The sequence below is a fragment of the Ambystoma mexicanum genome, chromosome 10 (genome assembly GCF_040938575.1).
Source record: "Ambystoma mexicanum isolate Mex_15411 chromosome 10, UKY_AmexF1_1, whole genome shotgun sequence".
In the NCBI taxonomy this organism is placed as follows: domain Eukaryota; kingdom Metazoa; phylum Chordata; class Amphibia; order Caudata; family Ambystomatidae; genus Ambystoma; species Ambystoma mexicanum.
The window spans coordinates 84,946,384-84,970,548 of NC_090932.1; the positions used below are offsets into that span (position 1 = coordinate 84,946,384).

At 57.3% G+C, this 24,165-nt stretch overlaps 1 protein-coding gene across 1 annotated transcript in view; it reads right to left on the minus strand.

Moving 5' to 3' along the window:
• LOC138492821 (involucrin-like) overlaps positions 1 to 24,165 on the minus strand; it is a 195,853-nt gene that overhangs the window by 129,399 nt on the left and 42,289 nt on the right. The window lies entirely within an intron of this gene.

A 24,165-nucleotide genomic window follows, 5' to 3' on the forward strand; every position in this document is an offset into this window, starting at 1 on the left:
ATCGCACATAGCGTGGCGCACATCACAAAAGTAGGCGGAACACGGGGCGTAACACTCCGAATGGGGAACAACGCGTGAAAATATGGATGTCACGGGGGAAGTACAGGAGGCAAGTGCGCGGAAGGCCCACACGCTCGCCTACAACCCGTATTCATGGAATCGAATAGGGCAAACCAGCGCACGGTCAAAGACGCGCACAAAGCCAAACAAGTACGCCACAAGAAAGCAGGCGGTAGCGCCCCTGTGACTGAAAAAAATGTGCGCCAAAATGTGCGCTAACAAAAAGCACCCATATATAGCCATGATGAATGGGCCATACAGTGGCCCTCTAGGACAAATGAGGTGCAAAGGGGCACCGACAAACACGGACACCCGCTGTGTGAAAAATAGAGTGTGCGCGTGTTCCTGGGTGCGCGGGAAGTTCCACACGCGATTAGCCTGGGTACGTGTACTTCGGGTTGCGCGGGAAGTTCCACACGCGATTAGCCTGGGTACGTGTACTACGGGGTGCGCGGGAAGTTCCACACGCGATTGGCCTGGGTAGGTGGAGGTGCGCAGGAAGTTCCACATGCGATTGGCCTGGGTACGTGTACTTCGGGGTGCGCGGGAAGTTCCACACCCGATTGGCCTGGGTACGTGTACTTCGGGGTGCACGGGAAGTTCCCCACGCGATTAGCCTGGGTATGTGTACTACGGGGTGCGCGGGAAGTTCCACACGCAAATGGCCTGGGTAGGTGGGGGTGCGCGGGAAGTTCCACACGCAAATGGCCTGGGTAGGTGGGGGTGCGCGGGAAGTCCCACACGCGATTGGCCTGGGTACTTGTACTTCGGGGTGCGCGGGAAGTTCCACACGCGATTGGCCTGGGTAGGTGGGGGTGCACGGGAACTTCCACACGTGATTGGCCTGGGTACATGTACTTCGGGGTGCGCAGGACGTTCCACACGCGATTCGCCTGGGTACGTGTACTACGGGGTGCGCGGGAAGTTCCACACGCGATTGGCCTGGGTAGGTGGGGGTGTGCGGGAAGTTCCACACGCGATTGGCCTGGGTACGTGTACTTCGTGGTGCGCGGGAAGTTCCACACGCGATTGGCCTGGGTATGTGTATTCCGAGGTGCGCGGAAGATTCACACGCAATTTCTGCAGGGTACGTGTATTTCGGGGGTGCCGGGGAATGCTACACGTGATTTGGCCATGTGGGTCCTCCCAGGTGTTCCCTCTACACACTCCATGGCCCCTACAGGCAGTCCACACCACAGGGTACTACCCTGCACCCCTGCTCATGTCCCACAGGCAACCCATCCACCATGGCCATGCCCACCAGCCAACCCACATGTCACCTTGCACTACTGATCACCAACACAAGTCCCCCATCACCCCCACCCCCCAGCAGTGCAGGGGCAGCCTCCACCAGGCCCCCACCCATGTCTACCACCACCCCCACTCCCCAGCAGTGCAGGGGCAGCCTCCACCAGGCCCCCACTCATGTCTCCCATCACCCCACCCCCCAGCCACCAGGGGCAGCCTCCACCAGGCCCCCACTCATGTCTCCCTGCACCCCCACCCCCCAGCAGTGCAGGGGCAGCCTCCACCAGGCCCCCACTCATGTCTCCCAAAACCCCCAACCCCCCAGCCACCAGGGGCAGCCTCCACCAGGCCCCCACCCATGTCTCCCTGCACCCACACCCCCCAGCAGTGCAGGGGCAGCCTCCACCAGGCCCCCACTCATGTCTCCCACCACCCCCACCCCCCAGCCACCAGGGGCAGCCTCCACCAGGCCCCCACTCATGTCTCCCATCACCCCCACCCCCCAGCAGTGCAGGGCAGCCTCCACCAGGCTCCCACTCATGTCTCCCTGCACCCCCACCCCCCAGCAGTGCAGGGGCAGCCTCCACCAGGCACCCACTCATGTCCCCTATTACCCCCACCCCCCAGCAGTGCAGGGGCAGCCTCCACCAGGCCCCCACTCATGTCTCCCATCACCCCCACCCCCCAGCAGTGCAGGGGCAGCCTCCACCAGGCTCCCACTCATGTGTCCCTGCACCCCCACCCCCCAGCAGTGCAGGGGCAGCCTCCACCAGGCCCCCACCCATGTCTACCACCACCCCCACGCCCCAGCAGTGCAGGGGCAGCCTCCACCAGGCCCCCACCCATGTCTACCACCACCCCCACCCCCGAGCAGTGCAGGGGCAGCCTCCACCAGGACCCCACTCATGTCTCCCACCACCCCCATCCCCCAGCCACCAGGGGCACCCTCCACCAGGCCCCCACTCATGTCTCCCTGCACCCCCACCCCCAGCAGTGCAGGGGCAGCCTCCACCAGGCCCCCACTCATGTCTCCCATCACCCCACACCCCAGCAGTGCAGGGGCAGCCTCCACCAGGCCCCCACCCATGTCTACCACCACCCCCACCCCCCAGCAGTGCAGGGGCAGCCTCCACCAGGCCCCCACCCATGTCTACCACCACCCCCACCCCCCAGCAGTGCAGGGGCAGCCTCCACCAGGACCCCACTCATGTCTCCCACCACCCCCACCCCCCAGCCACCAGGGGCAGCCTCCACCAGGCCCCCACTCATGTCTCCCTGCACCCCCAGCCCCCAGCAGTGCAGGGGCAGCCTCCACCAGGCCCCCACTCATGTCTCCCATCACCCCCACTCCCCAGCAGTGCAGGGGCAGCCTCCACCAGGCCCCCACCCATATCTACCACCACCCCCACCCCCCAGCAGTGCAGGGGCAGCCTCCACCAGGCCCCCACCCATGTCTCCCTGCACCCCCACCCCCAGCAGTGCAGGGGCAGCCTCCACCAGGCCCCCACTCATGTCTCCCATCACCCCCACCCCCCAGCCACCAGGGGCAGCCTCCACCAGGTCCCCACTCATGTCTCCCTTCACCCCCACCCCCCAGCAGTGCAGGGGCAGCCTCCACCAGGCCCCCACTCATGTCTCCCACCACCCCAACCCCCAGCCACCAGGGGCAGCCTACACCAGGTCCCCACTCATGTCTCCCATCACCCCCACCCCCCAGCAGTGCAGGGGCAGCCTCCACCAGGCCCCCACCCATGTCTACCACCACCCCCACCCCCCAGCAGTGCAGGGGCAGCCTCCACCAGGACCCCACTCATGTCTCCCACCACCCCCACCCCCCAGCCACCAGGGGCAGCCTCCACCAGGCCCCCACTCATGTCTCCCTGCACCCCCACCCCCCAGCAGTGCAGGGGCAGCCTCCACCAGGCCCCCACCCATGTCTCCCATCACCCCCACTCCCCAGCAGTGCAGGGGCAGCCTCCACCAGGCCCCCACCCATGTCTACCACCACCCCCACCCCCCAGCAGTGCAGGGGCAGCCTCCACCAGGCCCCCTCTCATGTCTCCCTGCACCCCCACCCCCAGCAGTGCAGGGGCAGCCTCCACCAGGCCCCCACTCATGTCTCCCATCACCCCCACAACCCATCCACCAGGGGCAGCCTCCAGCAGGCCCCCACTCATGTCTCCCTTTACCCCCACCCCCCAGCAGTGCAGGGGCAGCCTCCACCAGGCCCCCACTCATGTCTCCCACCACCCCCAACCCCCAGCCACCAGGGGCAGCCTCCACCAGGTCCCCACTCATGTCTCCCATCACCCCCACCCCCCAGCAGTGCAGGGGCAGCCTCCACCAGGCCCCCACTCATGTCTCCCATCACCCCCATCCCCCAGCAGTGCAGGGGCAGCCTCCACCAGGCCCCCGCCCATGTCTACCACCACCCCCACCCCCCAGCAGTGCAGGGGCAGCCTCCACCAGGCCCCCACTCATGTCTCCCACCACCCCCACCCCCCAGCCACCAGGGGCAGCCTCCACCAGGCTCCCACTCATGTCTCCCTGCACCCCCACCCCCCAGCAGTGCAGGGGGAGCCTCCACCAGGCCCCCACTCATGTCTCCCATCACCCCCACCCCCCAGCAGTGCAGGAGCAGCCTCCACCAGGCCCCCACCCATGTCTACCACCACCCCCACCCCCCAGCAGTGCAGGGGCAGCCTCCACCAGGCCCCCACTCATGTCTCCCATCACCCCACCCCCCCCAGCCACCAGGGACAGCCTCCACCAGGCCCCCACTCATGTCTCCCTGCACCCCACCCCCCAGCAGTGCAGGGGCAGCCTCCACCAGGCCCCCACCCTGTCTACCACCACCCCCACCCCCCAGCAGTGCAGGGGCAGCCTCCACCAGGCCTCCACTCATGTCTCCCATCACCCCCACCCCCCAGCCACCAGGGGCAGCCTCCACCAGGCCCCCACTCATGTCTCCCTGCACCCCCACCCCCCAGCAGTGCAGGGGCAGCCTCCACCAGGCCCCCACTCATGTCCCCCTGCACCCCCACCCCCCAGCCGTGCGATTTGCCTTGGTACGTGTACTTCGGGGTGCGCGGGAAGTTCCACACACGATTGGCCTGGGTATGTGTAATACGGGGTGCGCTGGAAGTTCCACACGCGATTGGCCTGGGTAGGTGGGGGTGCGCGGGAAGTTCCACACGCGATTGGCCTGGGTACGTGTACTTCGGGGTGCGTGGGAAGTTCCACACGCGATTGGCCTGGGTACGTGTACTTCGGGGTGCGCGGGAAGTTCCACACGCGATTAGCCTGGGTACGTGTACTTCGGGGTGCACGGGAAGTCCCACACGCGATTGGCCTGGGTACGTGCACTTTGCGGTGCGCGTGAACTTCCACACGCGATTGGCCTGGGTACGTGTACTACGGGGTTCGCGTGAACTTCCACACGCGACTAGGCCTGTGAGAGTGGGGTACATGTATTCCAGGGGTGGGCGGGAATATTTACCTGCGACTGGGCCTGGGAGAGCGTGCTACGTGTATTCCTGGGGTGGGCGGGAAGATTCACACGTTCGCCTACGACATGCCGAAAAATAAATGGTCCAATCCTGAGACACGTACGCCAGCATGAAGCAGGCAGTACGTCGACCCGCGCAGCATAAAAGTGCGCGCAAACAACAAACAAGCTCATACACCAGGATGAATATACCATTCCTAGCAGCAGTGGTCGTGGGTTACCAAAGGAGGAGGAGGATAGTGAGGGCCCGAATTTTCACTCCCAGAACCAGCCTTTTTGGGATGCCTGATGACCAGGTGTATGGGAGGTACAGGTTTCCCCCACACATAATACTGGACCTGGTCAGTGAGTGGGAGGATGACCTCACATCACCCACCCTGTGCTCCCAAGCACTCAGCCCCCTGGAGAAGGTCCTCAATGTACTGCACTTCTTGGCCACAGGATCATTTCAGCGGACAAGTGCCATAGTGGGTGGGGTGTCACAGGCCACGCAGTCACGCTGCCTACACCAGGTCTTGAACATCATCACTGCACGCCCATCAGTCCGTAGGCACATATACCTGCCCAGGACACCTGCAGAAAGGCAGGCTGCCACCCTCGATTTCTACGGTGTGGCACAATTCCAAAAGTGCTAGGTGCCATTGACTGCACCCATGTGGCACTACGTCCCCCCAGGGCATCTGAGCACATCTATAGGAACCGCAAGCACTGGCATTCCATCAACGTGCAGGTAGTATGTAATGCTAAGGGAATCATCACCTCAGTATATGCCAACTATCCAGGGTCCACCCACGACAGCTTCATTTACCGAATGTCTACCCTAAGCCGGGACCTAGAAGCTGGGCGGCATGGCGATACATGGCTGCTTGGTGAGTATGAATGCCACTGCACATGCATGCATGTCAGATGCAGAGTTATGTCACTACCCCACTAATGATACCCATCACCTCCTCACCAGGGGACAGTGCCTACCCTCTGAGCACCCACATGATGACGCCAATTCGGAACCCCATCATGCCTCCAGAGGTAAGATACAACACAGCCCATATTGCAACCCGGGGCATAGTGGAGCGCACATTCGGAGTGCTCAAGTCACGCTTTCGCTCCCTTGACCGTTCTGGCGGGCAGCTGTTATATGCGCCCCCAGTAGTGTGTAGGATCATAGTGGCAGCATATGTCCTGCACAATGTTGCAACACGCCGGGGCCTGGCTGTGGACATGGTGGTGCCCCCACATCCCCAACCACATGCACGGCCATTGCGCATGGGAGGGGAGAGGGCATGGGGTGAGGCAGCCCGTACGCAGCTTGTGGCTAATTACTTCACATAGAAATCACACCCCAGTGGAGTGCACACAGGCCTGGCACATACCATCTGATAAGCAATGATGACTCGACCTGACAATTAAGACGAACAAAGGGACTGTCAACTATCAGACCATAGCAGCCTGAGATTGTTCATGTGGAAGTGTCACAATGTGTGCATCCCTACCTACACAAACACCACCAATGCAGTGTCATCAAAAGACACTTCCATGCTGCAGAAATGAATACCCACTTGCAAAATACTACATGAAAACAGTGCCATGTCACCCACCCCCTCCCCAGCACAGCCACACAACACACCATGGCATGTCATGCAATGTGAGAGGAAAGAAATTAATCCCCACAACATGCCCCAAGTGTCAGCAGCTACAGTTTCCCTAATGGAAACATGTCCACAGATGAAATGCTCACAGTAATGCAGGACCTACAACCCACATTACCAAATACTTACCAAGAATACCAATCACCTACACAACCTCCAACCTACCTTAAACATGACATTACAGACTTAAAAATTAGCTAGCCTCACCACCTGATGATGACAGCCCTCCGAACACTTCCAAGTATACAGTGTTAGCGCCACGCAAGAGTGTAGGTGCACTGCTTACAACATGGACTCCAGTTCCAAGGTGGACCGCATTGTGAAGACATGAGGAATGGACCTGCAAATATGGAGGATGAGATGGATGCAGAGGCACATATCAATACACCATGCAGTGTACAGTACGACAACAATATGCACTATGAATGTATACACAGTATTGACTACAGACTGCCCACACAGCTCATGGGAGTCCAATGTCACCATGTACGTCAATGTCACTTGGGCACACCCTTTGCAAGCCCATGGAAACGGGAAGCAGGAGGGGTGTGTGTGACAAAAACCCAAGCATCTGAACCAAATCCATGACAAGCCTGCATGTGCCCAGCCACAATGCAGCGTATGCCCACGGGAGCCACACAAGGCAACACACTGTCCCAAAAAAAAAAAAAATAAATAAAAAAATGGCCATTAATGGGCCGGGGGGGTGTGGGGGAGGCCACCCAGGAGGTCCGAGGACAGGGTGCACACCAAAACCCACCTGTGTGGATCTTGCGGAAAAAAAACACCTCCATGTGCTCATGGCCTACACGGTTACCCTATTGTGGGAGTATCACTGCTGTCGCTATACTCACCCTCTGCAGCTGCATCAGGAGGTGGTGGCACTATGGGAGGCAGCCCATGCAAAGCCCTAGTCTGTTCCTCCATGGCTGCAAGCATGCGGGTGTGGTAGGTCTCGTTCTGGAGGATAAGTGTGCGGAGGTCCCCATGCAACAACTCACGGGATGCCCGGACCTCCGCCCTAGTTGCCTGCATCTCAGCTGAGAGCGTACGGGTGAGACGCTCCATCTGCTGTTCTGTCCTTCGGTTTGTTGAAGCCTCAAGCTCAACAAGAGTCATCCTGAGGTGAAGGAGTTCCAGCCTCAGGGCTTCCCTGTGGCCCTGGGACTCTATGGAGATGGCTTCCTGCAGATTCGCCAGTGCCACCCGCCTGTCCCTGTTGGACGCCAACATGTCCTCCCTGCGTGACTGGCAGATGGAGTTGGTTGCCTGCTGTAGTCGCTCCATCAGCCTTTCGGGGGGGACAATGGAAGTGGCCACCCTATCCATGGCCTGAGCCATCATCTCTGATGATGCTGCCTGTTGGGTTGCCATACCGTAAATGGATTTCTCCCATGCGGTATTGCCAGGTGGCGTACGGCCACCACGTCGGCGGGCACCACACCTGTCTGGGGCAAGGTGAACGGCGCCTTGCTGTGCCGGCCCTGCCTGAGGCTGCAGGACTGCATTCCCCCTCTGATCTGCTGGCCCAGGAACAGGATCAGATGTCGCGGAGTGTGACCCTGCATCCGTAACCACCAAAGGCGTACCTGCCAACACTGACATCCCCATTGAGGGTTCTAACCCTGGTGCAGGTGGGTCGGACAGAACAGAATCCCTCCCAGGAACACTCACCTGCGACGGCACATAGGTCTCATCATCCGAATCGACACCTGAATACAGCTCGGGGGAGGTGCAGCCAGAGACACCCCTTGAGAGCACGACCTGCAGCAGTTGTGGGATCTCACCCACCACCACACCACGTCCCTCACTGGTGGTCGGTCGGCCCTCAGACCCCTCCTGGGTCTGCACCATCTCCACAACCCCAGCAGTATCAAGTGCGTCTTCCACTGCAAAGACATAAAAGAAAACAAATGGAAACAGGCATTAGCACTATGGCAAACAATTAGGGCTGAGAGGCTACAGAAACAGTACTTGATTGACACATGTCCCACATGACTAAAACACTCCCATGTATGCACCGTCACTGCGTGTGAGGCAGATGGCACACATTGATGACACCAAGATGGAAGATGAACACATTTGCTGCATGCTGCCTAGCAGTGGCATCACACATTGGCCAGTGATTGGCAGGTCAAATACACATGCCATCACACAGATGGCATGTACCCTAGCCATGAAGTGAAGAGGTCACCAATTGTTCATTCAGTCCAGTTTGCTCATATAATTAATTATTTTCATTGTAATGGTTCAAATGTTTAACCTGCAGCTGCCAGTCAAAAATGGTCCTATAGCACAGGGACATGTCTAAACTAATCATGTCCACGAAACTGAGCCAGTCCACTGTACCATAGCCATGTCAGACATGTGACAATAGGACTGAGAAATCCCGAGTAAAAGTGGTGGTATGCAAACAATGTGCCTGAATAAACAGAGGTAAATAAGCAACAGTGTTGTGGCAAGATGACACTCCAAGGGCAACTGGCGTGGTGTTGGGCTGGATGTCTAATGTTGGCCGAAGGGATGCTGCTATACCCAAATGCTGGTACCAAGAATGTATAGGAAGAGGCACATGGGTGAGCCGAACCACTCAGGCACACACACCCTCCCCTGGAACCCAAACAGAAGCCCTCCCACACACACCATGCACATGGATGACACACACATGCATGTGCACTCACCGGACAATGCCTCGTAATCTGCCATTTCTCCCACGCCTTGGATCTGTTCCTCCGTGACGTAGGTCCCAGCAACCTGCTCATGTGGAGTGAGTTCTATGTCGTCTGCTGGAGACCCACCTCCAGTCACTAGAGTTGCGGCATGACTTGAGGCCAGCTTATTCTTTGCCCTGCGCTTCAGGTCATTCCAGCGCTTGTAGCATTCATTAGCTGTGCGCCTCACGATTCCAAGGGCACTTATGATGTCCGCAATGGTCTGCCAGTGTGCCTGACGTTGTACAGGTGTGGTCTTGGATCCTGCGACAATCACCATTTCGCGGTCATGTGCGGACACATACTCTACAAGTGCATTTAGTTCGGCCTCATTGAAGCTGGGCTTCCTTGACGGGCCGGACTGTGTAGCCGTGTCTGGGGCATCAGCCTCTACTGGACGAGCACTCTTCCTCTTCCGCTTGGAAGGTGGTGGGGATCCTGAGTGTCCTACGCCGCTCTGGACACTAGGGGCAGGAGCGTGGGATTGCACACTCAGCATGGTAGTTGGTGCAGACATTACCTCAAGTGTGATGGTGTCAGGGGGAATGTCAGCATGATGGACTTGGACCGACACTGTCCTGGGTGGGTGTGTGAGAGGTGGGGTGGATGGAGCCGCAGCTGCCCCTGCAGCCTCCCCAGCCTGCCTACGCGGGGCAGCAGATGACCTAGCTGCCCCTGATCCACGTGGCCTGATGACACCAACGTTCACCGGCGCACGTGGCCTAGACCTGCTGACCTGGAAGTCAGCCATGGAGTCACCCTGTGCCAGGTCTGGTTCCACAGTGGGCTGGTCCAACAAGGGCTGAGCATGGATGGTGTCAGCCATGGTAACCTCAACCAGGGGGGGGGGAATGGGTGTCCCTGACTGCTCCTCCACACATGGGGGGCTAGGGGCACCCTTCAAGTCACGGCCACATCCCCTACTGGATCCACCACGGCCACCACTTGGGGCTCGGCCACCTTTGCCACCCTTATGGCTTGGTCGCCTCCCAGCCATGGCACTGATGTTATTGTGCATATGGGAGGCGATGTGAACTATTGTCCTGGGCAATTGGGGGTCAAAGGGGTTGGGTACCAGATGGTAATCGTACCCTAGTGCTCTAGCAAGGCTGTATGTCACTCCTGGGGAAAGATGATGGGTCACGCAACGCACAGGCACCCCAAAAAAGCGAAGTAAGGTGCACGCAACCCCTCCTAGACCACGTGCGTGGAAAAATAAACCTGCACTACGCTGTGGCACCCAGAAACACAAGAATGAACGTATGCATGTCACACGCAGCCTAGAATGACCTCTGAAGGGGTACGCGACACACAGGGCAAGCACAGATGTTCAATACGTGCGCGACTCACCGTCTGCCAGGAACAAAAGCGTGAAAAATATGCGCGTGTGCGCGTTGGCAACACCCCCGCCAAAAGAAGAATTGTACGCTGTCTGAGGAGACAGGACAACAGTAGAAGGGAACGCTGTTTGAGGAAACAGGCCCAGGAAAAAGAGGAAAAGAGAACAAGCTGTCAGAGGTAACAGGGAGTACGAACTGGAAACGCCGTGAAGTAAATCGCGCGTGAACCGACAAGAAGTACAGATTTCACCCACTCGCTCTCCACGAAAAGCACGTACAAGGAAATGGCGTTCTACACGTACCTTTTATACACACGTCACAGACGCGCATACACGATGGGCCATTTCCACCAATTACGCGCTTTGACACTCGGACGTGTATCTCTTCATTTTTACACGCGCCATTCTCTACAGCCATGTGCGTGACGTCACAGCTGCGCATGGTGGCCTTTGGGCCAATGAAATCGCATATGCGAGCACACGTGGTAAAACTGCACGTCCCAGTGTCATCGCGTGCAATCGGAGGGAAGTGAGCGTACACGCGATTGGCCTGGGTACGTGTATTTCTGGGGTGCGCAGGAAGTTCCACACGCAATTGGTGGAAATCCACGTGTGCTCTGTCATCACGTGTAATGAGGGAAACACCCGCGCGTGTCACGTCACAGACGCGCTTACGCGCTAATGGTCTTTGGTCCAATGAAATCGCATATGCGTGCTGACGTGCATACGCGCTAAGGCCCTTTCCTCGATTCACACGCAGACGTGCAGGATTTTCACGTGCCAAATCACTCCGTATCAAGCTGGCCACGCGTAAGCACACGGAAGACCACGCTCCTGCCCAGAAGGCCGAATTACTGCCCCCCAGAGCCCCGAGCACGCTCCCACCTGCCATCTGCTGCTGCCTGCTGCCCACGTGCCCTGCCATTTGCTGCCTGCACATCAGCCAGGGGTGCTGTTGCTGTGACCACCCCTGCTGGAACCGAAGACTCCCGACTGGGATTCCATCGCTCCACAGCCCAGCCCCAGGACCCAGTTGCCCACCCACTCCTGCCTCTGGGGTTGTGATGTCGGGCACTGCAACATCTGGCACCACTGACAACCCCCGGCCAGAGAGGCAGAGGGGCACCAGCTTCAGTGCCAGGGAAGTTGGTGTCCTGGTAGAGCAAGTCCTGGGGCAGTATGATGCCCTCTACGGAAGTGTGCTCGCCGACAAGGAAGGACGGACTCGGATCTGGACGGACATCATGACTGCCATCAACGCGGAGGGGGTGGCAGTTCGCGACTTCCAACATGTCAAGAAGCGCTGGGAGGACTTCAGGTCCAGGACCCTGAACAAGGCTCGGCACCTCTTGAAGGCAGCGGATGCTAAGGGGCGCCGGGGCCACTTGTCGGAAGATCAGATGAGGGTCCTGGAACGCATATCCCCAGCACTCCACGTCCAGGTCCTTGAGAGGCAGACCCGTCTGGAGTCGAGCGGTAAGTGTACATGCATCATGATTGTAAACTGTGCGTGTGGTGATGTGCCAGTAGTGTGCCGGTTGCACATCTGTTTGTATGGGGCCGAGTATGGGTGGGGGTGTACAGGGCTGTGAGGCTAACACATGCGAGGGCTGTCATGTGTGAGACATGGATGGTGCTTGTGTGTGTAGGCTTGCATGCCAAATGCAGTTGTGTGGGCACACATGTTTGGATGAATGTGTATGTAAGTGGGCATGTTCGTGATGTCACGCATGTATGTTGTTTTCAGCTGCATGTATCAGCACTGCGTACACGTGCATGTGTGTGTATTTGACAAGGGTGCAACAGTGATGCAACATGGATGCATGTGACAGCGGGATGTGGAAGCCTGATTGGCAGATGTGACATGGATGCCCATCGGAACACTGCGACAGTTGGCTGAGGTGTACACATGCATGCAAGTGTGGTGGTGTGCGTGCATGTGTAGTGCACTCCCTGTGTTGCATGTGATGTCTGGCTCACCTTTGCCTGCTCATGCTGTTGTATGTGTATGGATGGTGCTGGCAGTTGGCATGTGGCTGTGGTATGGCTCATGTGTGCAGGTTGAAATGACATGTGTGTTGCTGATTGTGATGCCATGTCTGAGGTTTGACAATGCCACTCATGTGCAACTGTCATGTGTGTATGTGTCCATTGTACAGTGCCCTGATGCCTGTGTTTAATTTCTCCCTGTCTGCAGCGTCAACTGATGAAGAGGGTGGAGAAGGTGCTGTGGAGCACAGCGGCGGGGATAGCACCGCCAGCCGGAGACGCAAGGCCCGGCTCCCCTCCCATGTTGTGATCTCGTCGGGGAGTGAGGAGTCCAGTGCCGCGTCCTAGGCCGCAGCTGCCGGGGGGAGGTCCAAGAGGCGGAGGTCGAAGTTGGACTCCTCAGCAGCAGAAGGGGCAGCTGGGACCCCACAGGGCCCAACGGGGGAAGATGGCACGGAGTCATCCAGGTTGGTGGGGGGTTTGGTGGAGGAGGAGGCCGTGCAAGCAACAGAGACGGGGTCTGTAGGTGGGGATTCCACTGGTGCTAGTGGTGCAGTGCAGGACCAGGGACAGGAGGCAGCACAGGTCGCCGCAGAGGTGCCTGTGTGCAATCCTGTCCCTGATCCTGTCACTGCATCATCTTGCACCAGCAGGGATGCCTACGTCCAGACCCGTTTTCAGACAGGGGATGAGCTCACGACAACTGGCCTTCCTCTGCCTGCGGACGTGGCTATCCGGGTCCGGGTTGAGCCTGTCCTGACTGGTGTGGCGTTGCGTCAACGGGCCATGCGAGGTGACCTGCAGTCTTTTCATGAGGAGACTGCACGTCATCTCGAATGGCTCGTTGACCGCGTTGGCCTACTGGGACAGGTCACCCAGGCCGGATTCCTCCGTTTGATGGGGCTTGCTCAGACCCCCTCCTCAACTGAACCCCCTATGCGCCAGTCGTCCTCCGTGCCATCTTCCCACCCATCAGTCACCTGGGTGCCCTGTGGAGCTGCCTCTGACGGTGCGGCCAGGCTGGTGGAGGAGGCATCCCTGCCACAGTCGGGAGTCGGACGTCCAGCAGGGGTGTCCACATCAACGACTGCACCCCAGCCAGAGGAGGATGTGCAGGCAGCAGGAGGCAGTGCACGGGCAGAGGCGCAGCAGCAGCAGCAGCAACGTGGTAGGAGCCATGATGGCTCGGGGCCTTCCACATCAGAGGGGCAGGCATCGGCCAGAGGGCAGGAGGACCCAGGACGGGAAGTGTCTTCCGTGTGACAGCGGTTGGGCCACGCCATAGATGCGGAGCGGCAGCGGGCGGAAGAGGCACGGCTCACGATGGTCAGGGCGGAGAACTCCATGCAGAGGGCCATGAGGCGTGCCGAGTGCCTTCGAGGCAATCCGCAGGGAGTTTGGGGGGAACACGTGGACGGCCCTGCGGACCCTGGGGGCCATGGAGGAGGAGCGCCTCCGGGACATTGAGCATGAGTTTGATGATGCCCTGGCCCGGAACATCCCGAAGTGAGCCGTCGGACTAGCCCGCTGCCCTTGTAAATAGTTATATAGTTAGTGTTAGGTTTCCTTTGGTTTGGCTTTATTTTTGGACCTTTTGGACAATGGGCCACATTTTTGTATATAGTTATTTTTTTTAGGTAGTGTTATTAGATAGGTTTCATTTCTTCGTTTGGGATCATGGACCCTGGATAGTTATCTGTACATAGTTGACTTTTGGAATTTCAATTTTTATTATGATTTCGCCATGGAGCAATGGTTTTCGATTTTAAATTGTGACTTTGGACACCTTTCCTTTGCATTATGATTTGTGGTTTAGCATTTTTTCACGGACCTGCTGTTTTTTTTGTGTTAAATTTCTATTATTGTTTGTTTATTTTTGATTCAATTTATGTTGCTTTTAATACATTTTTTTTCTTCAAAGTTCAATGTGTAGTATCATCTCATTGGTTTCATGCATATCATGATATGGGTTTTGACATTCACTGACACCCATTGGGTGTATGTGAGGGGCATGTGTTCATTTCAAAACTTGCAATTGGGCTTCTGTCATGTTTTTGCAATTTCTAAGTGGGTGGATGCAATACTCGGGTGGCTGTTTGCCATTTGGAGGCTGACCATAAGGGCCAGGGATCTACATTGGGGTGACATGTTGGCTGGGAGACGTGAGTGGGGGCCTGGTGGAGGCTGCCCCTGCACTGCTGGGGGGTGGCGGTGGTGGTAGACATGGGTGGGGGCCTGGCGGAGGCTGCCCCTGCACTGCTGGGGGTGGGGGTGATGGGAGACATGAGTGGGGGCCTGGTGGAGGCTGCCCCTGCACTGCTGGGGGTGGGGGTGATGGGAGACATGAGTTGGACATGAGTGGGGGCCTGGTGGAGGCTGCCCCTGCACTTCTGGGGGTGGGGGTGATGGGAGACATGAGTGGGGGCCTGGTGGAGGCTGCCCCTGGTGGCTGGGGGGTGGGGTGATGGGAGACATGAGTGGGGGCCTGGTGGAGGCTGCCCCTGCACTGCTGGGGGGTGGGGGTAATAGGGGACATGAGTGGGGGCCTGGTGGAGGCTGCCCCATGGTGGCTGGGGGGTGGGGGTGATGGGAGACATGAGTGGGGCCTGGTGGAGGCTGCCCCTGCACTGCTGGGGGGTGACGGTGGTGGTAGACATGGGTGGGGGCCTGGTGGAGGCTGCCCCTGCACTGCTGGGGGGTGGGGGTGATGGGAGACATGAGTGGGGGCCTGGTGGAGGCTGCCCCTGGTGGCTGGGGGGTGGGGGTGATGGGAGACATGAGTGGGGGCCTGGTGGAGGCTGCCCCTGCACTGCTGTGGGGTGGGGGTAATAGGGGACATGAGTGGGGGCCTGGTGGAGGCTGCACCTGGTGGCCGGGGGGTGGGGGTGATGGGAGACATGAGTGGGGGCCTGGTGGAGGCTGCCCCTGGTGGCTGGGGGTGGTGGTGGTGGTAGACATGGTGGGGGCCTGGTGGAGGCTGCCCCTGGTGGCTGGGGGGTGGGGGTGCAGGGGGACATGTGTGGGAGCCTGGTGGAGGCTGTCCCTGCACTGCTGGGGGTGGGGGTGATAGGAGACATGAGTGGGGGCCTGGTGGAGGCTGCCCCTGGTGGCTGGGGGGTGGGGGTGATGGGAGACATGAGTGGGGGCCTGGTGGAGGCTGCCTCTGCACTGCTGGGGGGTGGCGGTGGTGGTAGACATGGGTGGGGGCCTGGTGGAGGCTGCCCCTGCACTGCTGGGGGGTGGGGGTGATGGGAGACATGAGTGGGGGCCTGGTGGAGGCTGCCCCTGGTGGCTGGGGGGTGGGGGTGATGGGAGACATGAGTGGGGGCCTGGTGGAGGCTGCCCCTGGTGGCTGGGGGGTGGGGGTGCAGGGGGACATGTGTGGGAGCCTGGTGGAGGCTGCCCCTGCACTGCTGGGGGGTGGGGGTGATAGGGGACATGGGTGGGGGCCTGGTGGAGGCTGCCCCTGGTGGCTGGGGGGTGGGGGTGATGGGAGACATGAGTGGGGGCCTGGTGGAGGCTGCCCCTGCACTGCTGGGGGGTGGCGGTGGTGGTAGACATGGGTGGGGGCCTGGTGGAGGCTGCCCCTGGTGGCTGGGGGGTGGGGGTGATGGGAGACATGGGTGGGGGCCTGGTGGAGGCTGCCCCTGGTGGCTGGGGGGTGGGGGTGCAGGGGGACATGTGTGGGAGCCTGGTGGAGGCTGCCCCTGCACTGCTGGGGGGTGGGGGTAATAGGGGACATGAGTGGGGGCCTGGTGGAGGCTGCACCTGGTGGCCGGGGGGTGGGGGTGATGGGAGACATGAGTGGGGGCCTGGTGGAGGCTGCCCCTGGTGGCTGGGGGTGGTGGTGGTGGTAGACATGGTGGGGGCCTGGTGGAGGCTGCCCCTGGTGGCTGGGGGGTGGGGGTGCAGGGGGACATGTGTGGGAGCCTGGTGGAGGCTGTCCCTGCACTGCTGGGGGGTGGGGGTGATAGGGGACATGGTGGGGGCCTGGTGGAGGCTGCCCCTGGTGGCTGGGGGGTGGGGGTGATGGGAGACATGAGTGGGGGCCTGGTGGAGGCTGCCCCTGCACTGCTGGGGGGTGGCGGTGGTGTTAGACATGGGTGGGGGCCTGGTGGAGGCTGCCCCTGCACTGCTGGGGGGTGGGGGTGATGGGAGACATGAGTGGGGGCCTGGTGGAGGCTGCCCCTGGTGGCTGGGGGGTGGGGGTGATGGGAGACATGAGTGGGGGCCTGGTGGAGGCTGCCCCTGGTGGCTGGGGGGTGGGGGTGCAGGGGGACATGTGTGGGAGCCTGGTGGAGGCTGCCCCTGGTGGCTGGGTGGTGGGGGTGATGGGAGACATGAGTGGGGGCCTGGTGGAGGCTGCCCCTGCACTGCTGGGGGGTGGCGGTGGTGGTAGACATGGGTGGGGGCCTGGTGGAGGCTGCCCCTGGTGGCTGGGGGGTGGGGGTGATGGGAGACATGGGTGGGGGCCTGGTGGAGGCTGCCCCTGGTGGCTGGGGGGTGGGGGTGCAGGGGGACATGTGTGGGAGCCTGGTGGAGGCTGCCCCTGCACTGCTGGGGGGTGGGGGTGATGGGAGACATGAGTGGGGGCCTGGTGGAGGCTGCCCCTGCACTGCTGGGGGGTGGGGTTAATAGGGGACATGAGTGGGGGCCTGGTGGAGGCTGCCCCTGGTGGCTGGGGGGTGGGGGTGATGGGAGACATGAGTGGGGGCCTGGTGGAGGCTGCCCCTGCACTGCTGGGGGGTGGCGGTGGTGGTAGACATGGGTGGGGGCCTGGTGGAGGCTGCCCCTGCACTGCTGGGGGTGGGGGTGATGGGAGACATGAGTTGGACATGAGTGGGGGCCTGGTGGAGGCTGCCCCTGCACTGCTGGGGGGTGGGGGTGATGGGAGACATGAGTGGGGGCCTGGTGGAGGCTTCCCCTGGTGGCTGGGGGGTGGGGATGCAGGGGGATATGTGTGGGAGCCTGGTGGAGGCTGCCCCTGCACTGCTGGGGGTGGGGGTGATGGGAGACATGAGTGGGGGCCTGGTGGAGGCTGCCCCTGGTGGCTGGGGGGTGGGGGTGCAGGGGGACATGTGTGGGAGCCTGGTGGAGGCTGCACCTGCACTGCTGGGGGGTGGGGGTGATGGGAGACATGAGTGGGGGCCTGGTGGAAGCTGCCCCTGGTGGCTGGGGGTTGGGGGTGATGGGAGACTTGAGTGGGGGCCTGGTGGAGGCTGCCCCTGCACTGCTGGGGGTGGGGGTGATGGGAGACATGAGTTGGACATGAGTGGGGGCCTGGTGGAGGCTGCCCCTGGTGGCTGGGCGGTGGGGGTGCAGGGGGACATGTGTGGGAGCCTGGTGGAGGCTGCCCCTGCACTGCTGGGGGGTGGGGGTGATGGGAGACATGCGTGGGGGCCTGGTGGAGGCTGCCCCTGGTGGCTGGGGGGTGGGGGTGATGGGAGACATGAGTGGGGGCCTGGTGGAGGCTGCCCCTGCACTGCTGGGGGGTGGCGGTGGTGGTAGACATGGGTGGGGGCCTGGTGGAGGCTGCCCCTTGTGGCTGGGGGTGCAGGGGGACATGCGTTGGTGGGCAGTAGTGCAAGGTGACATGTGGGTTGGCTGGGGGGCATGGCCATGGTGGATGGGGTGCCTGCAGGATATGTGCAGGGTAGGCCCCTGTGGTCTGGGCCACCTGCAGGGGCCGTGGAGGGTGTAGAGGGAACACCTGGGAGGACCCACATGTGCAATTCACGTGTGGTGCTCCCCGCGCACCCCTGTAATACACGTACCCTGATGGAATTGCGTGTGATACTTCCCGTGCACCCCTGGAATACATGTACCCTGCTGTTTTTGCATGTGATACTTCCCGCGCACCACTGGAATACACGTACCCTGATGGGATTGCGTGTGATACTTCACGCGCACCCCTGAAATACACGTACCCTGCTGTTTTTGCGTGTGATACTTCCCACGCACACCTGAAATACACGTACCCTGCTGTTTTTGCGTGTGATGCTTCCCGCGCACCCCTGGAATACACGTACCCTGATGGAATCGCGTGTGATACTTCCGGCGCACACCTGAGATACACGTCCCCTGCTGCTTTTGCGTGTGATACTTCCCGTGCACCCTGGGAATACACGTACCCTGCTGTTTTTGCGTGTGATACTTCCCGCGCACCCCTGAAATACACGTACCGTGCTGGAATTGCGTGTGATACTTCCCGCGCACCCCTGGAATACACGTACCCTGCTGCTTTTGCGTGTGTTACTTCCCACGCACCCCTGATGCACACGTACACAGGACAATCGTGTGTGGAACTTCCCGCGAACCACTGAAATACACGTTCCCCGCTTGGCGTTTGCTGTTTGCCAGCCCTGTGAACTGGTCCAGGGTTGGCGCAGCCCTTTGCGATTATTTGGGGATTTTGAAGGCTTTTCCTTGCGCCAGGGCGTTCTTGGGGGCATAACTGGTGCTGCTGCAGGGTCGCTGCGCCACGCTGCGCCACGGCTGGTTTTGGATGCGAAAATCCATGAATACGCTGTGCGCGGAAATCGATTTTGGCGCACGCGGCTGGCGCAGACATTCGCACGGGCACGCTGTGCGCCAGCCGCCCGCGCCACTTTTGTGCGAATTTCTATGAATTATCCTGTCTATATTTAAACATCGTCCTGCTCCTGTGCATGGACCACTCACACCACGTTTCGTCTGCCCCATCTAATATGCCACGAACAGCGATAAACACCACCGCTACCAACCATTCATTCGCTCCCCCACCAGGGTCGTCATTTCACCAAAATGCCAGGAGTAGCGGAAATGACATTACACAACCCTTGACATCCGATGACATCTGTCATTTGAATGCACCCCAAAGTGACATCACGGGGGAGATGGAATACAACCTTTCACCCCTTGACAAAACAGGAAGTGGCATCACAAAGCATTGTTCCTAAATACACTGCGAAAAATCTGGTTATGATTTCACTAATCTGATATACATTTCCTACAACACTAGATCACCATATGTATCGTTAATATCAGTGTGTATAGGCCCATATTACCAAATTACTGTGAATGCAAGCAGATACCCAAGGTCAAATGATAACGATGTGTTATTATATAGCACTTACATTTAAGCGCTTTATATAGAACAAATATACAGACAATATTACCCAACCTGTATTGGTACTCAGTTATAAACCCCATAAGGATGAAAGGATGAGTTGGACTTGCCGAGATTCGAACCTGCAACCTGCAGATCACAAACAAATCGCAGCAGCGAGAGCTCAACCCACTAAACTATCTTACCGGCTATAGCTATCCTAATTACATGTCAAAATGTTCTCAAAGTCAGAAAACAAATAACACTCTGTCGTGGACACCATTAAACTGGTAACTGAGATTTAACAGCAGGCCAGTCCATCTGCAGGTCTGGTGCAAAGTTGGCCACATGTCAAACCTGCATGGATCTACTTTTAAGGGCTTCACAGGTTGGCAAAATACATACCATTGGGAGGGTTCATAACTGTTTAATAAAGAAGTTAGAGTAGTGAAGGGAAAGCAGCGCACTCACATGGCATCCTGTACTCTGGGCACACTTTAGCTCATACATGCAAACAAACATCCTGAACAGCATGCCAGGGAGATAGGAAAGATAGACACATTACAACAAAGCATTAATTGTGGCACAATGAAATCAAGGCCCACTTTATGTGCTATGGTCAAACATTTCAACACTGTTTTTTTTATGAGGCCTGAGCAAGAAAGCCAGCCACTCCAGAAACAAAGAGCCACATGGCGCTGGCCACAACCCAGGAGCTTCCATTAAAAAAAAAAGTAAAAATTAAAAAAGCAAGGGGGTGCAGAGGGGTAGCAAGGGAGACCTCAGGGGTTGCAGGTCCGACCCCTGGTGACCCCCACTCCCTAATGATTGCCTGGTGTCATAGGGGGACACCCCGCCACCCCTGTTGTCGCAGGGTGAAACATATGGTAAATAACATTGCTTCAGCCTTCCTTGCCATTGCTGGAACACCGGATACATCAGGAGGGTGCGGAAGGACCCGGAAGCCGGAAACAGGGAAGACGCCTGTTGTGTGAGGGTAGTCACTGTTACTGTGTGGACAGAAAAACTAAGAACGAAATTTCACACTTTTTGACGTGCGGTGAGGGGGCTACGATGAAAGTGGGGGATACCTAAAGGCGCCCCTTAATTTTTGCGTCAATGAAAACATGTTTTGATAACACTGAGTGGGACAACACCCATTCTCTCCATTCCTGATATAAAAGGAGCAAAAGAGGTGCTCCATTTTTTATGTGAAAGGTCAGAGTTTAGATCAGTTTTGGGCCTATATAACCCCCATCAGTTTAGCCCGGCTAGTCAGAGGTGAGGGGTCATGCAACCTGTAGCCCAGAACATCTGAAAATCCGCGGGTTACCCACCGCTTATTTAGATCATTTGGCCCCAGGTGTCTGTAATCCGGTGTGGACCCCACACACCGCACTGTTCTACGTACAGCTAATGAAGAAGAACATGTATATAGTGCACAGATGCGGACTGAATCTCCTCTAGGTTCTCCGGCTACAAGAAATGGTCTGTAATCAGAACCTTGCTGTGTGGGAGAAAAAAAACTAACGTGATCAATCAAAGGAATGCAATCCATTGTCTTTCATTAGACTGAAAATGCAGATCCTGTGGGTAGGGCCGCCATCTTGAAATTCTGATTCCATTGGCAAATAGGATGGCATTTACCTCTAACAAAGGGCCTGTGATTGGAGGACTAGCAGGGGGTGTTCACGCGGGAAGGATGTATTATGCTTTCAACAGAAAACAAATCAATCACGGTTTATCATGCAAATGGTAAGTTGATCAAAGCGCATATTTTATAATAAAACCAAAAAAATGAAGACTAATTGTCAATGTGGCTCTTGGATTGGGAGAGGAAGGCTTCACTGTCCACATCTTGGCTTCCTGCTCTAGGCTGTTTTTTGCTGCGCCGTAGAGTGCAGCGCGCACCTAAACTGTATTAATCTTTGATGGTCCTGACCGGCCATTTATTAATAATGAAGGGTGTAGCTTTTTCTGCATGAGCGGATTCGACGGTGCACATGTCGTGCCGATGCCTTCCTCGCTCGCAGTAAATGCTGATATTTATAACTCACATCATGGTAAGGACGTGTGGAACCTCAGCGGTGCGCACATCCAGCTTTCTCCGTCTTAAGGGGGGGAGATAGCTGGGGGTGTTAATGTTAAAGGTATTTGTACCGTGCACCGTCACCAACGGAATTGGTCCCCATGCGCTCAGGCGGATCTGCAAACAAGAAGGTGGAGGGGTGGTTAGTCGGGTCAAGAGGGAGTAGGAAAGTGAGAGGGTGATGTCCTGTTTGCAGCTTTAGTTCGGTTTTCACTGTGCGCCGAGCTGGAGTACGAATGTCGGATCGATGTTAGACCTTGAGGGCTGTTGGTGTGGCTTATGTGTTGATTGTTTGTTGTTGCAGTGTGGTGAAGTGCGTGCGGTTTGCTGTGCGAGAGGGTGGTTGTGTGGATTTTTGGGTGAAATAAGTACGCAGAAGTTTGAGCTTTTGGGTTAGTGGATTATTTACAAACCCTGGTTCCCTTCCTGTACATTCCTTGTCAGTGATCCATTGCTGCCTGTGTTTACTTTGCAGGCCAAGATATTATTGACATATCATCCTTCCCCTTCCAACCTAATCTGTCCCTGATCTTTCTTTGATATGATTCTAGCTACCTTTCAATTGCATGTGCATTGGTCTTCCCTTACATGAGTGGATGGGCGGTAGCTTAGGGAGATGGGGGATCGGTATCCTCTCTCAGCTTTGTTTAGCTGTGTAAGTGCCCCTTAGGCATTCTTCCTAGTTACGGGTTAAAGAACCAAGATTTGAGGCGTTTTCTAAATAGAAGGTGATCTCTTGTGTTACGTATGTTCTTTGGTAGATCGTTCCAGGTTTTTGGGGCAATGAATTTTTTCAATGCAATCTTGCACTAGGGCAAAGTGTGCGCGAGTTTTAGTACCGTATCGTATTAGTACTGGTGCAAAATTCAATTTTGCACCAAGGCAAAGTTTGCACAGGTTTTTAGGACCGTTTTTATTAGCACTGGTGCAAAATGTAATTTTGCAGTAGGGCAAAGTTTGCCTGAGTTTTTAGGACCGTTTCCAATAAAGTGCACGAGTTTTAGAACCGTATCATATTAGCACTGGTGCAAAAATAAATTTTGCACCAGGGAAAAGTTTGCGCGAGTTTTAATATATCGTATTAGCACTGGTGCAAAATTCAAATTTGCATTAGGGCATTGCTTTTTCTTGCGCTAACACTGTCCATAATTTCACTTGCACGGATGCAAAGTTGCTGTAACATGGCCCCAGATCAGCTTGAAGCCTCGGTCTTGAGTAACTGACAATAGCGAGACAATAATGGGCCACCCGGGGCACTGCCCTTGCTAGGTGGCACAGCCGAGGAGAGATTAATCTTCGCCACCAGCAATGAACGTATATGAAACATACCTGTTTATTTCCGCCAGGCTAGGAAAAGAATAATGAACATTCTGCAACCCAATGCCCGAGGCAAACCAATCAGAACTGCAATGCACCTTCAGATGGGAGGCTGGAGGGTCACGTGGTTTCAGGCACGTGGCAGACGTGACCCTTTCTCGCAGCAGGGGGCGAGGAGGCTGGGATGATGGCGTCCTGGGGGGCTCGCACGAAGGTGGCTGCGCCCACCTCCAGGGCAGGGATGCGGTATCTTCCAGGCTTTCAGGATGATGCAGATCTGTATCGGTGGCTCTAGACCAGGTGGCTCAGGTTCTGGAAGTATCTGAAGACACACCTTTTTTCACTTGCTTTTCTCTGATTAATACTGTATGTTCTGGCCCTTTGAACATGCCGCAGGGACATGAAACCGCTTCGGACATAGATGTAACCAAGCCCTCTCTTAAGGCTGCCTGAGGGCTCTTTTTTCCCTTCTTTGCTGACCTGCTAAGGCAAACGATGGAAAACTGACTTGCCTATGAAATCAGAATAACCCTACACGACCCAGCTTCCTCTCCTCCGGAGCACATTGTCACACACAGAGCTGCTAAAGGCCTTCTGTACTTCAGCAGAGCCTCCAACACCAAGCTTTTTCCTGCCCTCCGGTGCTCCTGTATACCAGGAGAAAACCTTGGCCAGTTCCCAGACACCACAGGCTCACCTCCCGGTATTAACGTGGCGACGAGAAGGAGCAGGTTATTGGAACGCGGTGGAGCAGGACCCAAATATGGTAGAGCAGTAGTTGAGCAAAGAATAGTAGGTCCTACAAGACAGGAAGGCAGGGGGGGACATGGCAGGAACAAGGAAGAGAAAGGTGGAGCGTTTGGTCAAGGAACAAGACAAACGCGGACCAAAACAAGGAGCGCTAAGATGTGCCAAATAGCGGCCGCACCAAATAGTGGCTGCGTCTAACTTTTATAGCGTGCACATAGCAGCCCTAGCGTGGGCCGTTGCCGGTTTATAGTCATAATGTCGAAAAAAAAATGTCGACAGACAAAAATGTCGAAAAAAAAATGTCGAAAATAATAATGTCGACATCCTATACTTATAATGTAAAAAGTCATTTTTTCGAAAAAAAAATGACATTTTTTTTTTGACATTATAACTATAAACCCTTAAAACTATCAACACCTCA